Source organism: Haematobia irritans, chromosome 1 (assembly GCF_050003625.1).
Source record: "Haematobia irritans isolate KBUSLIRL chromosome 1, ASM5000362v1, whole genome shotgun sequence".
NCBI lineage: Eukaryota > Metazoa > Arthropoda > Insecta > Diptera > Muscidae > Haematobia > Haematobia irritans.
The window spans coordinates 220,178,949-220,200,083 of record NC_134397.1 but is presented as its reverse complement, the minus strand read 5'-3'; the positions used below and the strand labels follow the sequence as shown (position 1 = coordinate 220,200,083).

The 21,135-nt window shown below is 32.8% G+C and overlaps 1 protein-coding gene across 11 annotated transcripts in view; it reads left to right on the top strand.

Moving 5' to 3' along the window:
- The first annotated feature begins 243 nt into the window (after positions 1-243).
- Positions 244-21,135, top strand: part of LOC142222608 (collagen alpha chain CG42342) — a 730,115-nt gene continuing 709,223 nt past the window's right edge. For all 11 annotated transcript variants that reach the window (XM_075292830.1, XM_075292835.1, XM_075292829.1 and 8 more), the window contains exon 1: positions 244-1,138. The gene's annotated coding sequence lies outside the window, so the exon portion shown is untranslated. The remainder of the gene's footprint in view (positions 1,139-21,135) is intronic.

The window sequence follows — 21,135 nt, the reverse complement described above, 5'->3', positions numbered from 1 at the left end:
AGGAATTATATTAATATTATAAACTTTTTTTTTTAAATTGAGCGATGGCAGCCCTACCCATAAAACAAACTACTCGTTGCAAATAAAGACCACAAGTTGCTGCCACACACAACACAGCTGGCAGCTGTGGGCTGGAAAAACTCACCTCAACCAGCGAGCAGTACACACCCAAACAAACATCTTCTCCAGCAAAACGTATGGAGAATGGAAGGCCATTTAGTCTTTACGTGAACGTTGAAGGGATAAAACCTATGAACGCGCTTGAATTATTGTAGGTAGAATATGTTGCACAGTCGCATCAAATCGTTCTCGGTCAATTTGAAAATAGCAGCACATTGTTACGCACAATATTGAATTTCATACAATCGGCCCTGTCCCCAACCCAACTTACACCCACAATAATAACAAATACTCAAACCCATAGTGAAGGAAACAAGTGAGACCACAAAGAAATTCACCATAGTGAGAATAAAAAACAAAAAACAACAACAACAAGTCACAATTGCGTGTAATGTATATGTGGGGGATAAACGTCAGAGTTCTAGAGTTTCCGTTTCAGTTGCATGGTGACTTGCACTAACAACGGGTGTATTAGTCCAATCTTATCGAGAGGAAATAAAGTGAATTTAACGAAACGCAGCGAACGAACACGGTCGACAAATAACGGTATAACCATATATTGGAATAACAGCTAGCAAGCTTAGTTACGAAGCTAAAGTGAAAAAAGGAAATAATAAATATTCTCAAAGATATAGTAGCAAGTGAAAAATAATTTTTAGAAAATAATACAATAATAATACATTTGAAATTTTTAAAACATACAAAATTGTGTTTAAAAGTGTGGTGCTTTTAATAAAACCAAGAATAAAAAAAGTGTGTAAGAAATATTGCCCTTATAAAAAGTTACAAATATTAGTGATATGAAATCTTTGTAAATTGAAGTGAATTTTCGAATATTACAAGAGAAAAATCGTCTTCAGAATATCAAGAAATATCGTTAAAGCCTTCGATACAAAAAAAAAATAAACCTAGTTCTGTGTGACCCATTCCAAACAATTCAAGGAGTTTTAATCAAAGTAATTTATGGATAATTAATTGAATATCTCTTCAAAGCTGTACAGAAAAACGAAACAAAAAGGTAATTAAAGATTAACAGGAATTTGAAATATGCGAAGCAATTTTTCCTCTTTCCTCTCAACCTCCCGCCAAGAGGCTACAATGTGACATTGTAAACACCTCTCCCTATGGCTTTATAAAATGTAAACCTTAACAACAAAGGTAGCAATCGATAAAGAGAAGATGAATTTCAATTGTCTGTGATGGAGTACCTTACAGGCTTTGTTTTTGTTATTTTACTTGGTTTTTTGTTTTGCTTACTGGTGTGAGAGATGTTTTAGTGAGAGTTTCAGTTGTGTTGTATGAAAATCTTGTTTGGTTATTTATTGTTTAGCAAGGAGGGCAGTTTTGCATCTGTTTGTTGTTGTTGATGTTGCCATTCATCTACCTTGGCTCTCACTCTCAATCACACTTACTCACTCCCCTTATAGGGAGAGCATATATAACCTGGTTATGTGGATAAAGTAATAAACAAACCATGGCAAACAACAAAAACCATAACAGCTAAACAAACCAAAAACCAGGGTGGATTACAACAATCAACACCGGGCCATGTCATAGAAATACAACAACTACCCAAATCAAACATGAATGTGACAAAAAAAAAAAGAATTGAACAAAAATGAAAACAGGAATTTAAAAAAAAATGTGGAAGTATTTTTGCAGAGAGATCTGTTATCTGTATTCACCACAAAAAAAAACAATAAAGGGTCTTTGAAAAGTAACACCAAAACACGAAAAGTTCCCATTACACTCCCACACTCTAGCCCTAATCAAGAAGTGTATATATGTTCTTGTTGTTTTTATATTTTTTAGTTCACAGACAATTGAAAATTTCTACGCACCGCTATAAATGGTTAAAAAAATTACATTTTAAATTCTTGACACGCAAAACCCGGAATGATTGAACACTTTTTTGTGTTTTTTTTTTTTTATTTTCTGAGGTTCTCTCTCCCGTGTTCCATAGAAATATTTCGCTCAGATAACATCTAAGGATTGGATGCAAAAATAATGAATGCTATCTATCACGGGATGTTATCTTATTACAGGATTTTAGCGTGCAAACTTTTAAAGCGATAGGGAATGTTGGAAATATTTATTTTATGGTGATGAATGAAAAGTTTCCTGGTAAAATTTTTAAGGGCATTTAATTAAACAGATTATTTTCAAAGTTTTAAGGAATTTTTTCTAGGAAAACTTGTGTTAGAATTTTATTTCCATTTAAAGGAACACACAGAAAAAATCCATGGTTAAAGTAGCTCTAATTTAATTTATTTTTATTGTAAAACAAGTATATACGGCCGTAAGTTCGGCCAGGCCGAATCTTATCTAACATACCCTCCACCATGGATGGCAAGGTATCTTAAAACTTCTTAACACCTTGTTCTCAATTGTAAGTTAGTCCATACGGGGTATATATCAAACAAAAAGAGGCCGATTAAATACGTAAATATTTCAGTTTGACAAAATTTTCTATAGAAATAAAATTTTGACAAAAATTTCTATAGCAATAAAATTTGACAAAATTTTCTATAAAATAAAATTTTGACAAAATTTTCAATAGAAATAAAATCTTGACAAAATTTTGTATAGTAATAAAATTTTCACAAAATTGTTTATAGAAATAAAATTTTTACAAATTTTTCTATAGAAATAAAATTTTGACGAAATTTTGTATAGTAATAAAATTTTCACAAAATTTTCTACAGTAATAATATTTTGGCAAAATTTTCTATAGTAATAAAATTTTTTTTCTATAGTAATAAAATTTTGACAAAATTTTCTATAGCAATACAATTTGACAAAATTTTCTATAGAAATAAAATTTTGACAACATTTTCTATACAAATAAAATTTTGACAATATTTTCTATAGTAATAAAATCTTGACAAAATTTTGTATAGTAATAAAATTTTGACAAAATTTTGTATAGTAATAAAATTTTGACAAAATTTTCTATAGTAATAAAATTTTGACCAAATTTTCTACAGTAATAATATTTTGACAAAATTTTCTACAGTAATAAAAATTTGACAAGTTTTTCTATAGTAATAAAATTTTGACAAAATTTTCTATAGTAATACAATTTTGACAAAATTTTCTACGGTAATAAAATTTTGATAAAATTTTCTACAGTAATAAAATTTTGACAAAATTTTCTACAGTAATAAAATTTTGACCAAATTTTCTACAGTAATAGAATTTTGACAAAATTTTCTATAGAAATAAAATTTTGGTAAATTAGTTTTGGGGATCGGCTATATATAACTATAGACCGATATGGACCAATTTTGGCATGGTTGTTAGCGGTCATATACTAGCGCAATGTACCAAATTTTACCACGTACCAAATTTCAAGCGGGTCGGATGAATTTTGCTTCTCCAATAGCTTCGGAGGTTAAATCTGGGGATCGGTTTAAATAGGGGTTATATATAATTAAAACCGGGGGATCGGTTTTAATAGGGGTTGTATATAAAATTCCTGCATGGTTGTCAGAGACCATATACTAACACCACCTACCAAATTTCAACCGAATCGGATGAGTTTTGCTCATCCATGAAGCACCGGATGTCAAATCTGTTGATCGGTTTATATGAGGGCTATATATATTTATGGACCGATATAAACCAAACTTTGCATGGCTGTTAGATACCATATACTTACAGCATGTAACAAATTTCAGCTGGATCGGACAGCTGACATTACATTTTTGTTGACCTAAATTCGTAACTAAATTACACTTTAAAAAAAGATGTTCGAAATGATTGCATCATGTATCTCATAATCAGATTTAATTTCCTTGAAGTAATACTAAGAAGTGTTTTGATTATGATTCCAGTGAAAACTCTTCCAATAAAGTGTTTTGGATTTCAAACTTATATCATATTTTTTGTCATGAGGTTATGGTATTTTCATTTATTTTTTATTAATTTCATCACTTCAGAAGTTATATCATTACTTGATTTGGGAGATTTGAAAATATGAAGAAAGACATTCATACATTTTTATCTACATCAAAAAAAATGTTTACTTAGATCTAACGATTTTGACCTTCCAATAAGAAGTTTCTATATTGTTTTCGAGGCAAAATGAGACTTTTTGAAAATAAATACATATTTAGTAACCGACTTAGCTTTAAATCTGGGATCAATAGTGTTTCAAATTAAAATTCAGGTATCATTTAGCGAAATTTCATTTGTTTACTATATATTTAACAGGTTTGCTGATAAGTTCCCGGTCTAACAAAGAAAAACACTTTTTTTTGCAAAATTCGTTTTCATTATTCAACATAGTTCCCTTCAAGAGCGATACAACGATTATAACGACTTTCCAATTTTTTGATACCATTTTGGTAGTACTCCTTCGGTTTTTCCTCAAAATAGGCCTCAGTTTCGGCGATCACCTCTTCATTGCAGCCAAATTTTTTCCCTGCGAGCATCCTTTTGAGGTCTGAGAACAAGAAAAAGTCGCTGGGGGCCAGATCTGGAGAATACGGTGGGTGGGGAAGCAATTCGAAGCCCAATTCATGAATTTTTGCCATCGTTCTCAATGACTTGTGGCATGGTGCGTTGTCTTGGTGGAACAACACTTGTTTCTTCTTCATATGGTGCCGTTTTGCCGCGATTTCGATCTTCAAACGCTCCAATAACGATATAATAGTCACTGTTGATGGTTTTTCCCTTCTCAAGACAATCGATAAAAAATATTCCATGCGCATCCCAAAAAACAGAGGTCATTACTTTGCCAGCGGACTTTTGAGTCTTTCCACGCTTCGGAGACGGTTCACCGGTCGCTGTCCACTCAGCCGACTGTCGATTGGACTCAGGAGTGTAGTGATGGAGCCATGTTTTATCCATTGTAACATATCGACGGAAAAACTCTGGTGTATTACGAGTTAACAGCTGCAAACACCGCTCAGAATCATCAACACGTTGTTGTTTTTGGTCAAATGTGAGCTCGCGCGGCACCCATTTTGCACAGAGCTTCCGCATATCCAAATATTGATTAATGATATGACCAACACGTTCCTTTGATATCTTTAAGGCCTCTGCTATGTCGATCAACTTCATTTTACGGTGATTAAAAATCATTTTGTGGATTTTTTTGATGTTTTCGTCGGTAACCACCTCTTTCGGGCGTCCACTGCGTTCACCGTCCTCCGTGCTCATTTCACCACGCTAGAATTTTGCATACCAATCAATTATTGTTGATTTCCTTGGGACAGAGTCCGGAAAGTCATTATCAAACCAAGATTTTGCTTCCACAGTATTTTTTCCCTTCAGAATTTTATCAAAACACGAAATTCCTTTTTTCCATTTTTCACAATAACAAAAGTTGCTTCACAAAAGACGCTCTATCTCACAATCTAATTGACTTACAGACGTCAAATTTTGACACGAATCATTTGAAGGTTGGTACTATATAAAAATAATATGCATTTAATACTATCGACGCCATCTATGTGTCAGACCGGGGACTTATCAGCCAACCTGTTATACAGCTATTCAAGTAAAACATAATGCCAGTTCAAAAGTCCAAATTATAACAGATATCAAAGGAAAGAATGTCTTAAAGGGAGATACGGTCAAAATTTGGTCAATATAAACTTGACGTAGTTCTTTCAATTTTGCATTTAAAAAACCTAAACACCCCACATTTTGAAGGTGTGTGTGTAGAATGTTGCTCCTATTTTGATTTTGGAATTCACTCTTCAGTTGTCAAAATGCCGTCCAAGCAAGAAGAGCAGCGTATCAAAATTTTGCTCGCGCATCGCGAAAATCCGAGCTACTCGCACGCAAAGCTGGCAAAATCGCTAAAAGTTGCCAAATCAACCGTTAAAAATGTAATTAAAGTGTTTGGGGAACGTTTGTCGACAGCCAGGAAGTCTGGATCGACAGCCAGGAAGTCTGGATCAGATATCGAAGGAAAAATGTCTTATGCTCTGTTCCTGTATATAGAATGAAAGTTTTCTTTCGTATTCCAAACGAAAGAAAATTGATTTTGTTTCCTCTATTTGGAAAGGCACATCATGTTTTGTTATCGAGTAATAAAGGAACATATACAAAGTGTGTCAAGAAAAACGTAACACCGTTTTTAACATTTGAATGCATTCTTAGGTCAAAAATTAAAAAAAAAAAAAACATTTTTGATAATGTATTCTCATACGAAACGAACCTTCAAAAGTAGAATGCAGTACTTTCACAAATTTCCTCACGATTCTATACTGATACAATTTAATGATGTTCCATCCGTCTGTTCGATCGTAACTGCAACAGTTTTCCCAAAAACTTGCAAAGATCACTTGAAATTAAGTTATGGCTCCCATATTACGAGTCCTACCAATGAGAATGTTTATTTATGTCAAGGAAAAATGAAATGTGTTCATGATACTACAGTTTCGGATTTCATATGCTTTCTATTATCCGATATACTCTTGAATGTAAGCATCGTATTTTCGAGGCCGCAATTAAATTCCAGGCTCACGTTCGTGTTATATTAGCTAATAAGAGATGTAGAAAGTATACCTAGTTTGCCATTCTTTGCAAATATTCCGCCCATATGCTTAGGGTATGGTTACACAGATGTATAACATATGTATATCATCCTCTATTGATCCGGTTTTTTAGCGCTGATACAGACCTGTGCTATATCTAATTAAGAACAAGTATAAACGGCCGTAAGTTCGGCCAGGACGAATCTTATGTACCCTCCACCATGGATTGCATTGAAACTTGTACTAAAGACAAAAATTTCTATAGTAATACAATTTTGACAAAATTTTCTATAGAAATAAAATTTTAACAAAATTTTCTATCGAAATAAAATGTTGACAAAATTTTCTATAGTAATAAAATTTTGACAAAATTTTCTATAGAAACAAAATTTTGCTAGATTACTTTTGGTGATCGGCTATATATAACTATAGACGGCTATGGACCAATTTTGGCATGGTTGTTAGCGGCCATATACTGCACAATGTACAAAATTCCACCACGTACCAAATCTTAACCGGATCCGATGAATTTTGGTCCTCTAAGAGGTCCGGAGGTCAAATCTGGGGATTAGTTTAAATGGGGGTTATATAATTAAGACCGGCATGGACCAATTTTTGCATGGTTGTTATAGACCATATACTAACACCACGTACCAAATTTCAGCCGGATCGGATGGAATTTGCTCTTCCAAGGGGTTCCGGAGGTCAAATCTGGGGATCGGTTTATATGGGGGCTATATATAATTATGGACTGATATGAACCAATTCATGCATGGTTGTTGGATACCATATACTAACATCACGTACCAAATTTCAACCGAATCCGATGAATTTTGCTCTTCCAAGGGGCTCCGGAGGTCAAATCTGGGGATCATTTTATATGGGGGCTATATATAATTATGGACCGATTTCGACCAATTTCTGCATAGTGGTTAGAGACCATATACTAACACAATGTACCAAATTTCAGCCGGATCATGTGAAATTTTCTTCTCTTAGAGGCTCCGCAAGCCAAATCTGGGGATCGGTTTATATGGGAGCTATATATAATTATAGACCGATATGGACCAATTTTTGCATGGTTGTTGGAGACCATATACTAACACCATGTACCCAATTTCAGCCGGATCGGATGAAATTTGCTTCTCTTAGAGGCCTCGCAATCCAAATCGGGGGATCGGTTTATATGGGGGCTATATATAATTATGGACCGATGTCGACCAATTTTTGCATGGTTGTTAGAGACCATATACTAACACCATGTACCAAATTTCAGCCGGATCGGATGAAATTTGCTTCTCTTAGAGGCCTCGCAAGCCCAATCGCGGGATCGGTTTATATGGGGGCTATATATAATTATTGACCGATATGGACCAATTTTTGCATGGTTGTTAGAGACCATATACTAACACCCTGTACCAAATTTCAGCCGGATCGGATGAAATTTGTTTCTCTTAGAGGCCTCGCAAGCCAAATTTGGGGGTCCGTTTATATGGGGGCTATACATAAAAGTGGACCGATATGGCCCATTTGCAATACCATCCGACCTACATCAATAACAACTACGTGTGCAAAGTTTCAAGTCGATAGTTTATCTCGTTCGGAAGTTAGCGTGATTTCAACAGACGGACGGACGGACATGCTCAGATCGACTCAGAATTTCACCACGACCCAGAATATATATACTTTATGGGGTCGTAGAGCAATATTTAGATGTGTTACAAACGGAATGACAAAGTTAATATACCCCCCATCCTATGGTGTAGGGTATAAAAAGGTTACAATTTCTAATTAAAAAAAAAGATTACAAAAAGTTACACACAGTCAACTTTAGGATCGAAAGGGTTAAGTACCGTGTAGCTAGCTAGCGATGCATTAAATCTTCGAATATACAAAATTAGTTATTGCAATTGCAGACCCGTTTAATTTTTTTAGCAATACCTCTAAAAATTGGCATTGACTTCCATCACTTTATCGAATACCAATGCAACATTTTACTAAATACCGCATAAAAATCTTATATGCAGTTTAAACGAAATCCAGCCATAATAATGAACTTCATTTCTTTAATTTTCTTTAACCAAGATAGTATTTTATCGGAAAATACTTAGCCAAATATATTTGAAGTTTGAAGCCAATTGCATACAAACATTCACAAGCATATTCACAAGTTAATCATCGTCTTAATTTAAACCCCTCAGGTATGAATATGAAAACCAAAGCCAATATGAGAATACCAAACATAGCAATTGTGTAAATACCTGTGGTTTATGGTTTCATTATTCAGGAACATATTTTGAGATTAGCCCATGGCTTCACAGCAGGTATAAAAGGGGCAGGAATGATGACAGACAGCCATCCACTATCTACATGAAAGAATCCAAAAAGTATCTAGGCAACAAGCGCCTTCAACTTTAAAAATGCCACCTGTCTGCTGCTGCCAACAGAAAACATCAAATGCAACTTTGAACCCTTGAGTGAGTTCTCAGTCACAGAATCATTAAACGTGCACCAAATTTTACTGCATTTTTCATGAATTTAACACATACTGAAAATTACCATCTAAATCACATAGTTTAGTGCGCCATAGAGACACACACACGCACACGCACGTATGCACACCCATACAAACACACATGGATTTTTATTTTACACTACTACCCTGTAAAAAGCTTAAGTTTTATCTTGATTTTAGCGCATTTAACAATTGTTCGCATTTAATTGCTTTCATTTCACAGCAGTTCCTCCTACTTTCTTTAGTTAAGTCATTGCTTGTTTTATATGCTTGTCGTGTTAGAGTAAAGAGGTGGTAGAACAAGGAAAGGCCTTGGGTTAAGTCTTAGCTTATTAAGGCCTCTTAAGCAAGAAGCCGAAAGGTTTATATGGAAATCTTATTATATATTAGTAGTTTAGTTTGGGAAATGAGGTTCCAGATGACACGAGCCTTGAGAATGTTGAGAAGACTGCAATTTTTTTATCCCTAAATAGACATTAACTTTGGGAATATAGTAAATATAGAAAAAATCATAAACGGCGTTCACGTTTCAAAACGATACGTTCACGAAAATGAATCAATACACATGTGGTGTCAAACGGAGAACAGACGGTGTTAATCTGACAATGGTAAAATGACTCCGTGCCTTGACAAAACAACCAGCGTTTATAATCTGAAAACATAATGGTTGCGAATTTATAAACAAAATCGCGTTAACAACCGCCTTAGAACATTGCACCTCCGACGGAGTTGTCATAAGAACGTCTTAGGAATATTTGAAGGATTTTCATGGCCAAAGAAAAACAAAAGCCCATCATGAAATCGTGGACGAAACCGTGAACATTCCATTTTGATTTTTCGTGAACGTTTTCGTTTTATTTTGTTACCATCCGTTCATGATTTTCAAAATTTCATAGTGCCCATCTTTTATTCTGTAATTTTGTTTCCAGTGACCAGTTTTCAAAAGCCCATCATGAAATCGTGGACGAAACCGTGAACATTCCGTTTTGATTTTTCACGAACGTTTTCGTTTTATTTTTTTACCATCCGTTCATGATTTTCAAAATTTCATAGAGCCCATTTTTTATTCTGTAATTTTGTTTCCAGTGTCCAGTTTTCAAAAGCCCATTATGAAATTGTGGACGAAACCGTGAACATTCCGTTTTGATTTTTCGTGAACGTTTTCGTTTTATTTTGTTACCATCCGTTCATGATTTTCAAAATTTCATAGTGCCCATCTTTTATTCTGTAATTTTGTTTCCAGGGTCCAGTTTGCAAAAGCCCATCATGAAATCGTGGACGAAACCGTGAACATTCCATTTTGATTTTTCGTGAACGTTTTCGTTTTATTTTGTTACCATCCGTTCATGATTTTCAAAATTTCATAGTGCCCATCTTTTATTCTGTAATTTTGTTTCCAGTGTCCAGTTTTCAAAAGCCCATCATGAAATCGTGGACGAAGCCGTGAACATTCCGTTTTGATTTTTCGCGAACGTTTTCGTTTTATTTTTTTACCATCCGTTTATGATTTTTAAAATTCCATAGTGCCCATTTTTTATTCTGTAATTTTGTTTCCAGTGTCCAGTTTTCAAAAGCCCATCATGAAATTGTGGATGAAACCGTGAACATTCCGTTTTGATTTTTCGTGAACGTTTTCGTTTTATTTTGTTACCATCCGTTCATGATTTTCAAAATTTCATAGTGCCCATCTTTTATTCTGTAATTTTGTTTCCAGTGTCCAGTTTTCAAAAGCCCATCATGAAATCGTGGACGAAGCCGTGAACATTCCGTTTTGATTTTTCGCGAACGTTTTCGTTTAATTTTTTTACCATCCGTTCATGATTTTGAAATTTCATAGTACCCATCTTTTATTCTGTAATTTTTTTTCCCAGTGTCCAGTTTTCAAAAGCCCATCATGAAATTGTGGATGAAACAGTGAACATTCCGTTTTGATTTTTCGTTAACGTTTTCGTTTTATTTTGTTACCATCCGTTCATGATTTTCAAAATTTCATAGTGCCCATCTTTTATTCTGTTTTTTCCAGTCCAGTTTTCCCCTGCTCCGAATAACCTCTTTGTAAAGCTAGAGCAGTGACAAAAGTAGTGTTCCAAGGTTTTATCATCCTCAAAACAAGCCCCATATGCACCATCCTCTGCTGCTCCTATTCGGCACGGATGTGCCCTCAATTCTTCTCTTATTTCGGCATGTCCGGGCACCATATGACGCAGATACTGACGTATTTGGAGTATTCGTTGATCACGCTTTTGCATTCCTATCACGGTTACCACTCGAGCCAAAAATAATCTACCAAAATTTGGAGAAAACTTCACCAAACCAAAAAATTTTATTTTGTCAAAATTTTGTTTCTATGGAGAATTTTGCCAAAATTTTATTTCTCTAGAAATTTTGTCAAAATCTTATTTCTATAGAAAATGTTGTCAATTTTTTGCTTTACAGAAAATTTTATCATAGTTTTATTTCTATAGAATATGTAGCCAAAATTTTATATCTATAGAAAATTTTGTAAAAATTTTATTTCCACGCAAAATTTTGTCAAAATTTTATTTCCAATGAAAATTTCTTACGTACCTCTTAGTTGGAGGGGGAATATTTTACAAAATCTACCAAAACATCAAGAATACTACAAATCTACAATGAAACAAATATTTGCGTGATATTAAAGAATACGCAACCTCAATTTTAGGATGCGAAATTTACTAAATATTAAGGAAAACTTTTTTAAAATAATGACATTTTAATTATAATAAAGTTAATATACTTTGCTTCAAAATTTTTTTTCATTATATGTAGGACACAAATTTTGTAAATTTGTTAAAGTCCCATGTCTTTGAACTAAGGCTAATTTTCCTTAAAGTAAAGAAACACATTTTTGATTTAAAGAAATTGTCCTTAAATTAACTGAAATATTTAAACTTTATATTTAAGATAAAAACGCTTCAAATACAGGCTAAGACTTATTTTGAGGATTTAATGTCTTTGGTTTAAAGTTTTTTTTTTTTTTTTTTTTGAATTGAGAAAACATTTTTTACTTTGAAGTATTCGTTATAATAATTGGATTTTTAAACTGACATTTGTTTGTACGTGAGTACCTTTATTAATAAACCGCGAAAAGAGAATGAAAATTTGATAAATGAGATCTGTATCCTAATTTTAATTTTATTTGTCCTAGTTTTAAAGCCAGATAGATCGCTAAAAAAAATATTTATATTAAAGAAGCCGCATCTTTGGCTCGGAATCAATACAAAAATCCTTAAGGGAAGGTCAAAATCTTTGGCCCCAAGTAAACTTTTGTTTGAGTGTACCAAACAGTAAAAGATCTACCAGTTTTGGTAGAATTCTGCCAATTGTGGCAACCGTGATTATTATACGATTTGCGATCGAATGTCTGTTATTGTCCTCTGGCAATCTATGAAAATGTTCTCGATTTTTGTTATTTCCGAGTCATTTAAGACATTGCGTGGCACCTACTTCTGAATGCAGGATTTTGCTGTGGTCCGGTAATCGGAATAGGATCTTGGTGTCTAGGTCCTCCACATATACACCCAGTCTCGTCCTTTCACTCATCTTTGATCCATCGGTATACCAGTTATTTCCCTCTGCACGGACGAAAAAGACTCTTTTTCATATGTTTGGGTGTAAAAATTATATGTTTGAAACTCTAATTTTTTAACACAATATTTTTAAGTGCCAGCATATAATGTTCATAAACTAGAATAACATTTTTTGGACATATATGTTAATATGTTAGACCATATTATGTTTGGGACATAAAATGTTTGTAAATATAATATGCTTGGATGCAAACATATATTAATTTAGAAATAGCCTATAAACATATATGTGTTTAGAAAGAGAGACTTAGAGAGTATGCTGCAAGTAAAATAATGGAAGTAACCAATTGGCGCCTTAAAAATATATATACACAAAGAAAATGTCATTAAAATTTTTTTTAGTGCATGCCTAATGTGAAACATAATTTGTTTGAACGATACAACCAATATTTTGTTTAGACCAATCCTGAAAATATATATGCTTGAAGCAAAATGTGTTTGGGGCATATGTTACAGAAGCGATTTTTTTTGAAGGTGTGGTATCTGTTCTGGGGTCCCATTCTCCCTGGATCATCTTACTGGCGTCAGAATGTCACACTCGGTAGTCATGGCTACCTCATGTTTACGATCATGTTGTGACATTCACCAGTTCACCTACCGTCTCCACCGTTGTAAATAAATATACACAGAAAAAAGTGAACTGAGCACAGAAAAATGGGACAAGGAATTGCGTGGGACGAGGAAATTGAACAAAATTTTATTTTATTTCTTTTAGATTTTCATATTGAGGAATTACTGAGATTTTTGAATTTTGAATTAACATTTAAGAAACTCTTCCTTCTCATAGAAATAAACAAAAATTGAAGCAAAAATAATTGACGTGGAATCATCACCATATACACCCTCAAAAAATCGCTTCTGTAACATATACCCCAAACACATTTTGCTTCAAGCATATATATTTTCAGGATTGGTCCAAACAAAATATTGTTTGTATTGTTCAAACATATTATGTTTCACCTTAGGGCATACACTGGTAGAAAAAAATTTTAAACAAATTTTCTTTGTGTGGATATATTTTTAAGGCACCAATTGGTTACTTCCATTATTTTACTTGCAGCATACTCGCTAGGTCTCTCTTTCTAAACATATATATGTTTATAGCCTATTTCAAAATTAATATAAATATATGTTTGCATCTAAGCATATTATATGTACAAACATTTTATGTCCCAAACATAATATGTTCTAACATATTAACATATATGTCCCAAACATGTTATGCTAACTTATGAGCATTATATGCTTGCACTTAAAAATATTGGGTTAACAAATTTGAGTTCCAAACATATAATTTTTACACCCAAACATAAGAAAAAGAGTCTTTTTCGTCCGTGTAGTTAACACTGAACTTATTAGTATGGTCGTTGAAGTTTATTCCCACATTTAGTTCATACAATTTTCGAGACATATTTGAAATAGAGAAAATTTCATTTAGCTGGGGAAATTTTCTGCAAAAAACACATTTCTGACATTAACACATTTCGCTCTGTCCCTCGATTTTACACAGAAAAAATATCATTAAATTATTTCCAATTAAAAAGTTGATTGATGATGGAAATGTAGTAATTGAAAGTTACGAAGAAATATTTGTAATTTTCAAATAATTCTGTGATTCATCATTGTCGTGATTGAAGCTAAATTCCAATCAAACAATTAATGGGATCAATTAATTTCGTGATTGAAATTATGTGCAAAAAATTTTAAGGAAATTTTTGTATAAAAATTTTTTAGAAAATAAAAAAACCCCTTCCGACGCTCTCTTGTGGGAGTGGAATGGGAGTTTATAAGAGAATTTTCAAAAATCCACATATAACGATAATGTTTTAATTATATAAAATAGTCAAATAATAATAATAAAACTGTGATCGGAATTATTGTTATATATATATATATATATATATATATATATATATATATATATATATATATATATATATATATATATATATATATATATATATATATATATATATATATATATATATATATATATATATATATATATATATATATATATATATATATATATATATATATATCAGTTTTCTATTTTTTTTTATTTTTGGAATCACTTTAACTTGAAAAAAGAGGCCCTTTAAATTCCTCCCACTGGGAAGTTACAATCACACATTCCATACATACGAATATACATATATAGGTTCATTCCTATATATTTGTTTGTTTGCTTTTTTCATTTCTTCATTTCATTTCATCGTCGTTGTCGACATTTCTTGATCTAACTCCAGCTGTGATTTAATTGTCCTACACTTACGAACAAAAATCCTACTACAGGCTACTACACACAACAAGAATTTCTATGGCAGTTATGGCAGCAGCAGCAGCGATGGTGGTGATAGAAGCCGCGTTGACAGCGGCTGGTGGAAACTTTGGTAAAATGAATCCCAGATCCCAGATTTCCAAGAGTTTAGTGTGAGTAAAATAATAATTGTCAGATTGTTTCACAATCTTTTTTGCGGCTTTTCCACCATTTTTGCACTGGTTATACAATGTTCTACCTTTCTTCTTGGAATCTATGCAATGCCACCCCCCCGTTTGTCCTATATTTATTATGATGGTAAGGAAAACAAAATACTTCCTAATGCAGTTGGAAGCTGCAAAAAAAAGAGGGCTGGGAGTGATTTTCTCTTTAGAGGATTTTATTTCTTCTTAAATGAAATAAATGTGAAAATTACGAATGGAATACTCTGGCCCACATCGCAAAATCGTTTGTGTAAAAACAGAATTTTTGACACAGATTGTCTTTGTCGTCGTCATTTATTACATTTCATTCATTTATTTCATCCAGGATTTGCAGGAGATGTCAGTCACAATGGGGTACGGTAAAATGAGTTGGGAATGTGTTAAATGAGTGTAGTATAGTGAGAGATTTTTGTGAAATTTTATATGTCGATTAATTTAAGATGCAAATTCGAGTCTATAGGTCCGATGTTCCAATTTGGAACATGGACTTTTCGAACACTCGAAAAAAAAAACAATTACTTGGATCCAAATATTTTAACCTTCTCTTAAGTATCTAGGCATTCATTCCGTGCCAAAGATATGGCTTCTTCAAACTAACATTTTTATGGAGCTATCTACAAAAAAATGTTTACTTGATTTTATTTTAGATTTCATTTTTCTCTTTAAAATATATACAGTAGCCTTTTATATCGTTTGCAGCATTTATTGACGGGAGAGACATTCAGAGAAATGGTCTACTTGTGGCCTTAAAGGCTCTATGCTATTATATGGGAAAAAATGCAAAAAAATGTAGCAGCATGCAGAGAAGGAATATGATCACCTCAAACATGTTTCAAGAGCAAAATGTTATTTTTGTATGGTGACCATGTAACATGTTTGTCACTAAAAAATATAACCTTCTTGCCGAAATCAGATACATGATTTCCGAGAAAATAACATGGTTGCGAAAACCATGTTACATGTTCACCACCCAAAAATAACATTTTGCTCTTAAAACATGTTTGAGGTGATGATATTCCTTCTCTGGGTGAGGTCAACGTATTTAGGTTGGGATTCAGGGACATTATCTACAAAAAATATTACAGTATAAAAGGAATTAAATAAAAAGTGGCATAATATTAGATAAAAAGTGTCATAAAAATGAAAAAGTATGCCAGTGTTTACAAAAAACGTGGCACAAAATTATATTCTTGCAACCACATTCTATGGATTCTATATCCGGGTTTCAAATCACATATACGGTCATGATACGAGGGTTGCCTTTTATTTGGTGGGATTGAGCACCCCTAGTATTGCAATCTGTCAACTGACAGCTCTATCGTAAAACTTGCCATTTTTGAGATTACACGTACTGAGAATGTTTTGACATATTTGTGCTATTTGTATTATTTATAGCAACATAAAAGATTAATTTCGCCCCGAAAAAATTGTATTTTTGTGCTATTTTTTTTTAAAACTTTAACTCAACAACCGTTCGTCAATGAACTTAATTCAATTCAATTGGTGATGAAGCTCCATCAAGGATCAGTGTTTATCGTTAGGTTAGGTTAGGTGGCAGCCCGATGTATCAGGCTCACTTAGACTATTCAGTCCATTGTGATACCACATCAGGGATGGAAAATTCAATTTTTAAGAAAGTACTAAAAACGTATTTTTTGAGCGAAAAAGTACTTTTCACTAAATTTCAACAAAAATTCCATTGGTAGATTATTGTCAAGAGCTCTTTGGACTGAATTTTAAAGAAAATAAAACTTTGTTTCCCAACTCCTCAATTTTAAATATTTTTTTTAGTTTTATATCCGCTTACAAAGACTACGTAGTATTGTAATCACGGTTGCCACAGTTAATAAAATTCTACTGTTTGGTAGATTAATAGAAATCTTGGTACTTCATAAATTTTCTGTAAATAAATAAATAAAAAAAAATCTATTGAAATAAAATTTTGACAAAATATTCTATGGAAATAAAATTTTGACAAATTTTTCCATAGAAATAAAATTTTGACAAAATTTTCCATAGAAATAAAATTTTGACAAAATATTCAATGGAAATAAAATTTTGACAAATTTTTCTATAGAAATAAAATTTTCATCAGAAATAAAATTTTGACTAAATTTTCTATAGATATAAAATTTTTACCAAATTTTCCATAAAATAAAAATTTCAACAAATTTCCCATACAAATCAAATTTTGACCAAATTTCCTATAAAAATAAAATTTTGACCAAATTTCCCATAAAAATAAAATTTTGATCAAATTATCTATAAAAATAAAATGTTGACAAAATTTTCTATGGAAATAAAATGTTGACAAAATATTCTATAGAAATAAAATTTTCATCAGAAATAAAATTTTGAAAAAATTGTTTACAAAAATAAAATTTGACAAAATTTTCTGTAGAAATAAACTTTTGACAAAAATTTCTATACAAATAAAATTTTTCTGAAGAAATAAATTTTTGCAAAATAATATGTTTTGGTAGTTTTTGGTAAGATTTTCTCCAAATCTTGGTAGATTTTTTTTTGTCTCAAGTTTCAAACGTGACTGTAATGGTTCGCATTATTTTAGTACGCGATCGATAATTTCTTATCTAGAAAGTGTTCGTGTGGAAGCGTAATATAGAATCACATGCTTTTTCAACTAAAACATTCTTGAAATTCAATAAAATCGTGTGTTTGACTATGGCTAATAAGCAAATTTGTTAGACTTTCTCAAAATATTAAAATATTTCGTCAAAACTATTGTACCATAAATCTAATATCGGCTAAAAAATTTCTACACAAAAGGTACTAAATTGTTCGCGGGGGTACTACGGTACTGATCAGGATGAAAAAGTATTGAAAAAAAGTACTATAGTACTGCATTTTCCATCCCTGTACCACATTGGTGAGCTTCTCTCTTATCACTGGGTGCTGCCCGATTCCATGTTAAGCTCAATGACAAGGGACCTCCTTTTTATAGCCGAGTCCGAACGGCGTTCCATATTGCAGTAAAACCACTTAGAGAAGCTTTGAAACCCTCAGAAATATCACCAGCATTACTGAGGTGGGATAATCCGGCGCTGAAAAACTTTTTGGTGTTCGGCCGAAACAGGAATCGAACCCACGACCTTGTGTATGCAAGGCGGGAATGCTAACCATTGCACCACGGTGGCTCCCGTTGGTTGGTTGGTTGGCTACTTGTCAATCGAGGATCTTGTCGATACTCTAAAAATATGATCGCGGTACTTCGAAACATGTCTATGACATCGTGACAGATTATGAATATGAGCCCGAATGTAAATAGCACTCGATTGCATGGGTCTTTCAAGATGAGCCAAATCCACCAAAAGTTGTTTGCGCCTGAAGCACTTCCAAGCCTATGGCCGCCTGTTGTTTTCCGGAAAAAATTGACATGTTGCTATTGTATCACTAGAACAACGCAGAACAGTCAATTCTGATAGGTACACAAACACTTGTTTGCCAGCGATCTTCCAAGAAATCGGAAAAAGCAATAGCCGAAGATGGATCACTCTTCACTAGGACAATGCAAGCTCGAGCACTCAAAACTGATGGGTCATCTTCCAGGTTTCGATCTCCAGCCTTCAAATCACGCACATGGTCATCATATTTTTCAAAAATTGCTCATAAAAAATAGAAATTTCCCAAAATTTCTTCATAAAACCCTACCACTGTGACAGTTGATGGGGGCCACGTATCTATATCTAAAATACTCAAAATTACACCATAACATTGTCATGAAACACTTTTGCTTTTCATGGCAACACAAGTGTGCCATTCACAAATCGTCCTGTTTTCATTTTCATTCCCTGATTTTTGTTGTTGTCATTCTTTCCATCACAATCTGGTCCTGTTGCAAAACCCCACCACAATGATTCCCAGTACACCCGCACCCTCACCCTCACCCTCCCACCAACGATGCATAACAAAAAAAAAACGTCATCTATTCTACCTTGTGAATTCATTTGACATGAATTTCTGCTCTGATGGCTTTATTGTCGTTCACTTTTGCGTAACATCCTGAAATTGTTCTAAAGAAGAAAATCTGTTTATGGAAATTGTTGATGCTTTATAAGCATTTTTAATGATTTCCATAGATACTTGAGTTGATTCATTCAAACCCTGGGATCGGTTGGTGTTTTGGTATGGGACACACACACCATGCTCATAGAATGTGGTAAAAAGAGGCTTTATGGCAAGTTTGTATGACCAAGGTGAATCATTCAAGGAAGAAATGAAAATATAGAATTACGTTTTTCTTGGGGTAGGGGTTAGGAATACGCGCTTATGGGTGTTTAGTGGTTACTTGGTGAATTTTAAGAAGATTTCTTTTCCACTTCGCTCTGACAAAACAATATTCATATAAAACTAATAAAAGATGCAAATATTTCTAAGTAGGCTTCTACATCCTGATAGGGGCCGACGGTAGAACCTATTTTAAGATATTTGTGGTGTGGAGTGAAAAATGTAAAATGAAACACAATGTTGGTAAACTTTTTATTTTCCCCTGATAATTGAATTCCTTTTGGGAGAATGTTACCTTTAATTTGAGATGGTGATGGGGGAAAAGTTTTGGGATTGTAAGCAGGTAATATTTGCTGAAATATTTGGTTGATTTTAGAATATTTTCAATGTGCATTAACGTGGTTTTATTAGGACGAAACAATAAAGGCAGAAACTTGGTGGGAATATAAATTCATTTTAACGAAAACTTACAACTTCCTTCCTTTTGCAATTGAGGCATGTCTAAACTCGGGCTATATTCCAAAAACGGGAATATCCCAGAAAATCATAAATCGTATGTAAAATTTGAGAACGATCGGACTTGGACTATGAGCTTTACTTTGCACCCAAAAATTATAAACAAACAGACGGATAGACATAGAAAAATCGACACAAAATTTAATTCTGATCCGATTGGTATAATAAACGATGGGTCTTAGACTGGTCCTTCTTGGCGTTACATAAAAATAATACAAAGGCACAACTTACCACCCTGTACTACAGTAGTGATGAAAGCTATAAAAGTTATCCCTCTCACGTATATTATAGCCAAATTCACGTTTTGAAATTTGCTACCCACATGGGTAGCAAATTTCATCAGTTTAGGTTAGCTTGAGAACAGAATTTAGGTATCCTCACCTTCCGTTCCATGGCCAGAGAAAGCAGCCGCTGAGTCGAGGTTGAGAACTGGATGCAGGTCTCCGTCCTTCTGTCCCATTGTCGGAGAAGGAAGCAGTTTGTTATTCACGACAATTAATGCAAATATCTTTATTAGGTGGGATCCAACCACGGTTGCAACAGTTGATAGAATTCTACCAACAAATTTAAAAAAATAAATAAAATAAAATAAAATTTTGACAAAATTTTCCATAGAAATAAAATTTTTACAAAATTTTCTATAGAAATAAAAGTTTGACAAAATTTTCTATATAAATAAAATTTTGACACAATTTTCTATAGAAATAAAATTTTGACAAAATAAAATGTTGACAAAATTGTCTGTATACACAAAAATTTGACAAATTTTTTTATAGGAATATAATTTTGTCTAAATTCTCTAAAGAATTTGCAAAAATTTTCTATAGAAAGAAAATTTTGAAACAATTTTCTATACATTAAAATTTTGTTAAAAAAAATCTATTGAAATAAAATTTTGACAAAATTTTCTATAAACTAAAATTTTGACAACATTTCTTATAGGAATAAAATTTTGACAAAATTTTCGATAGAAATTACATGTCGACAAATGTTTCTACAAAAATAAAATTTTGACAAAACTTTCTGTAGAAATAACATTTTCTATAGAAATAAAATTTTGACAAAATTTTCTATAGAAATAAAATTTTGACAAAATTTTCTATAGAAATAAAATTTTGACGATATTTTCTATCGAAATAAAATTTTGACAAAA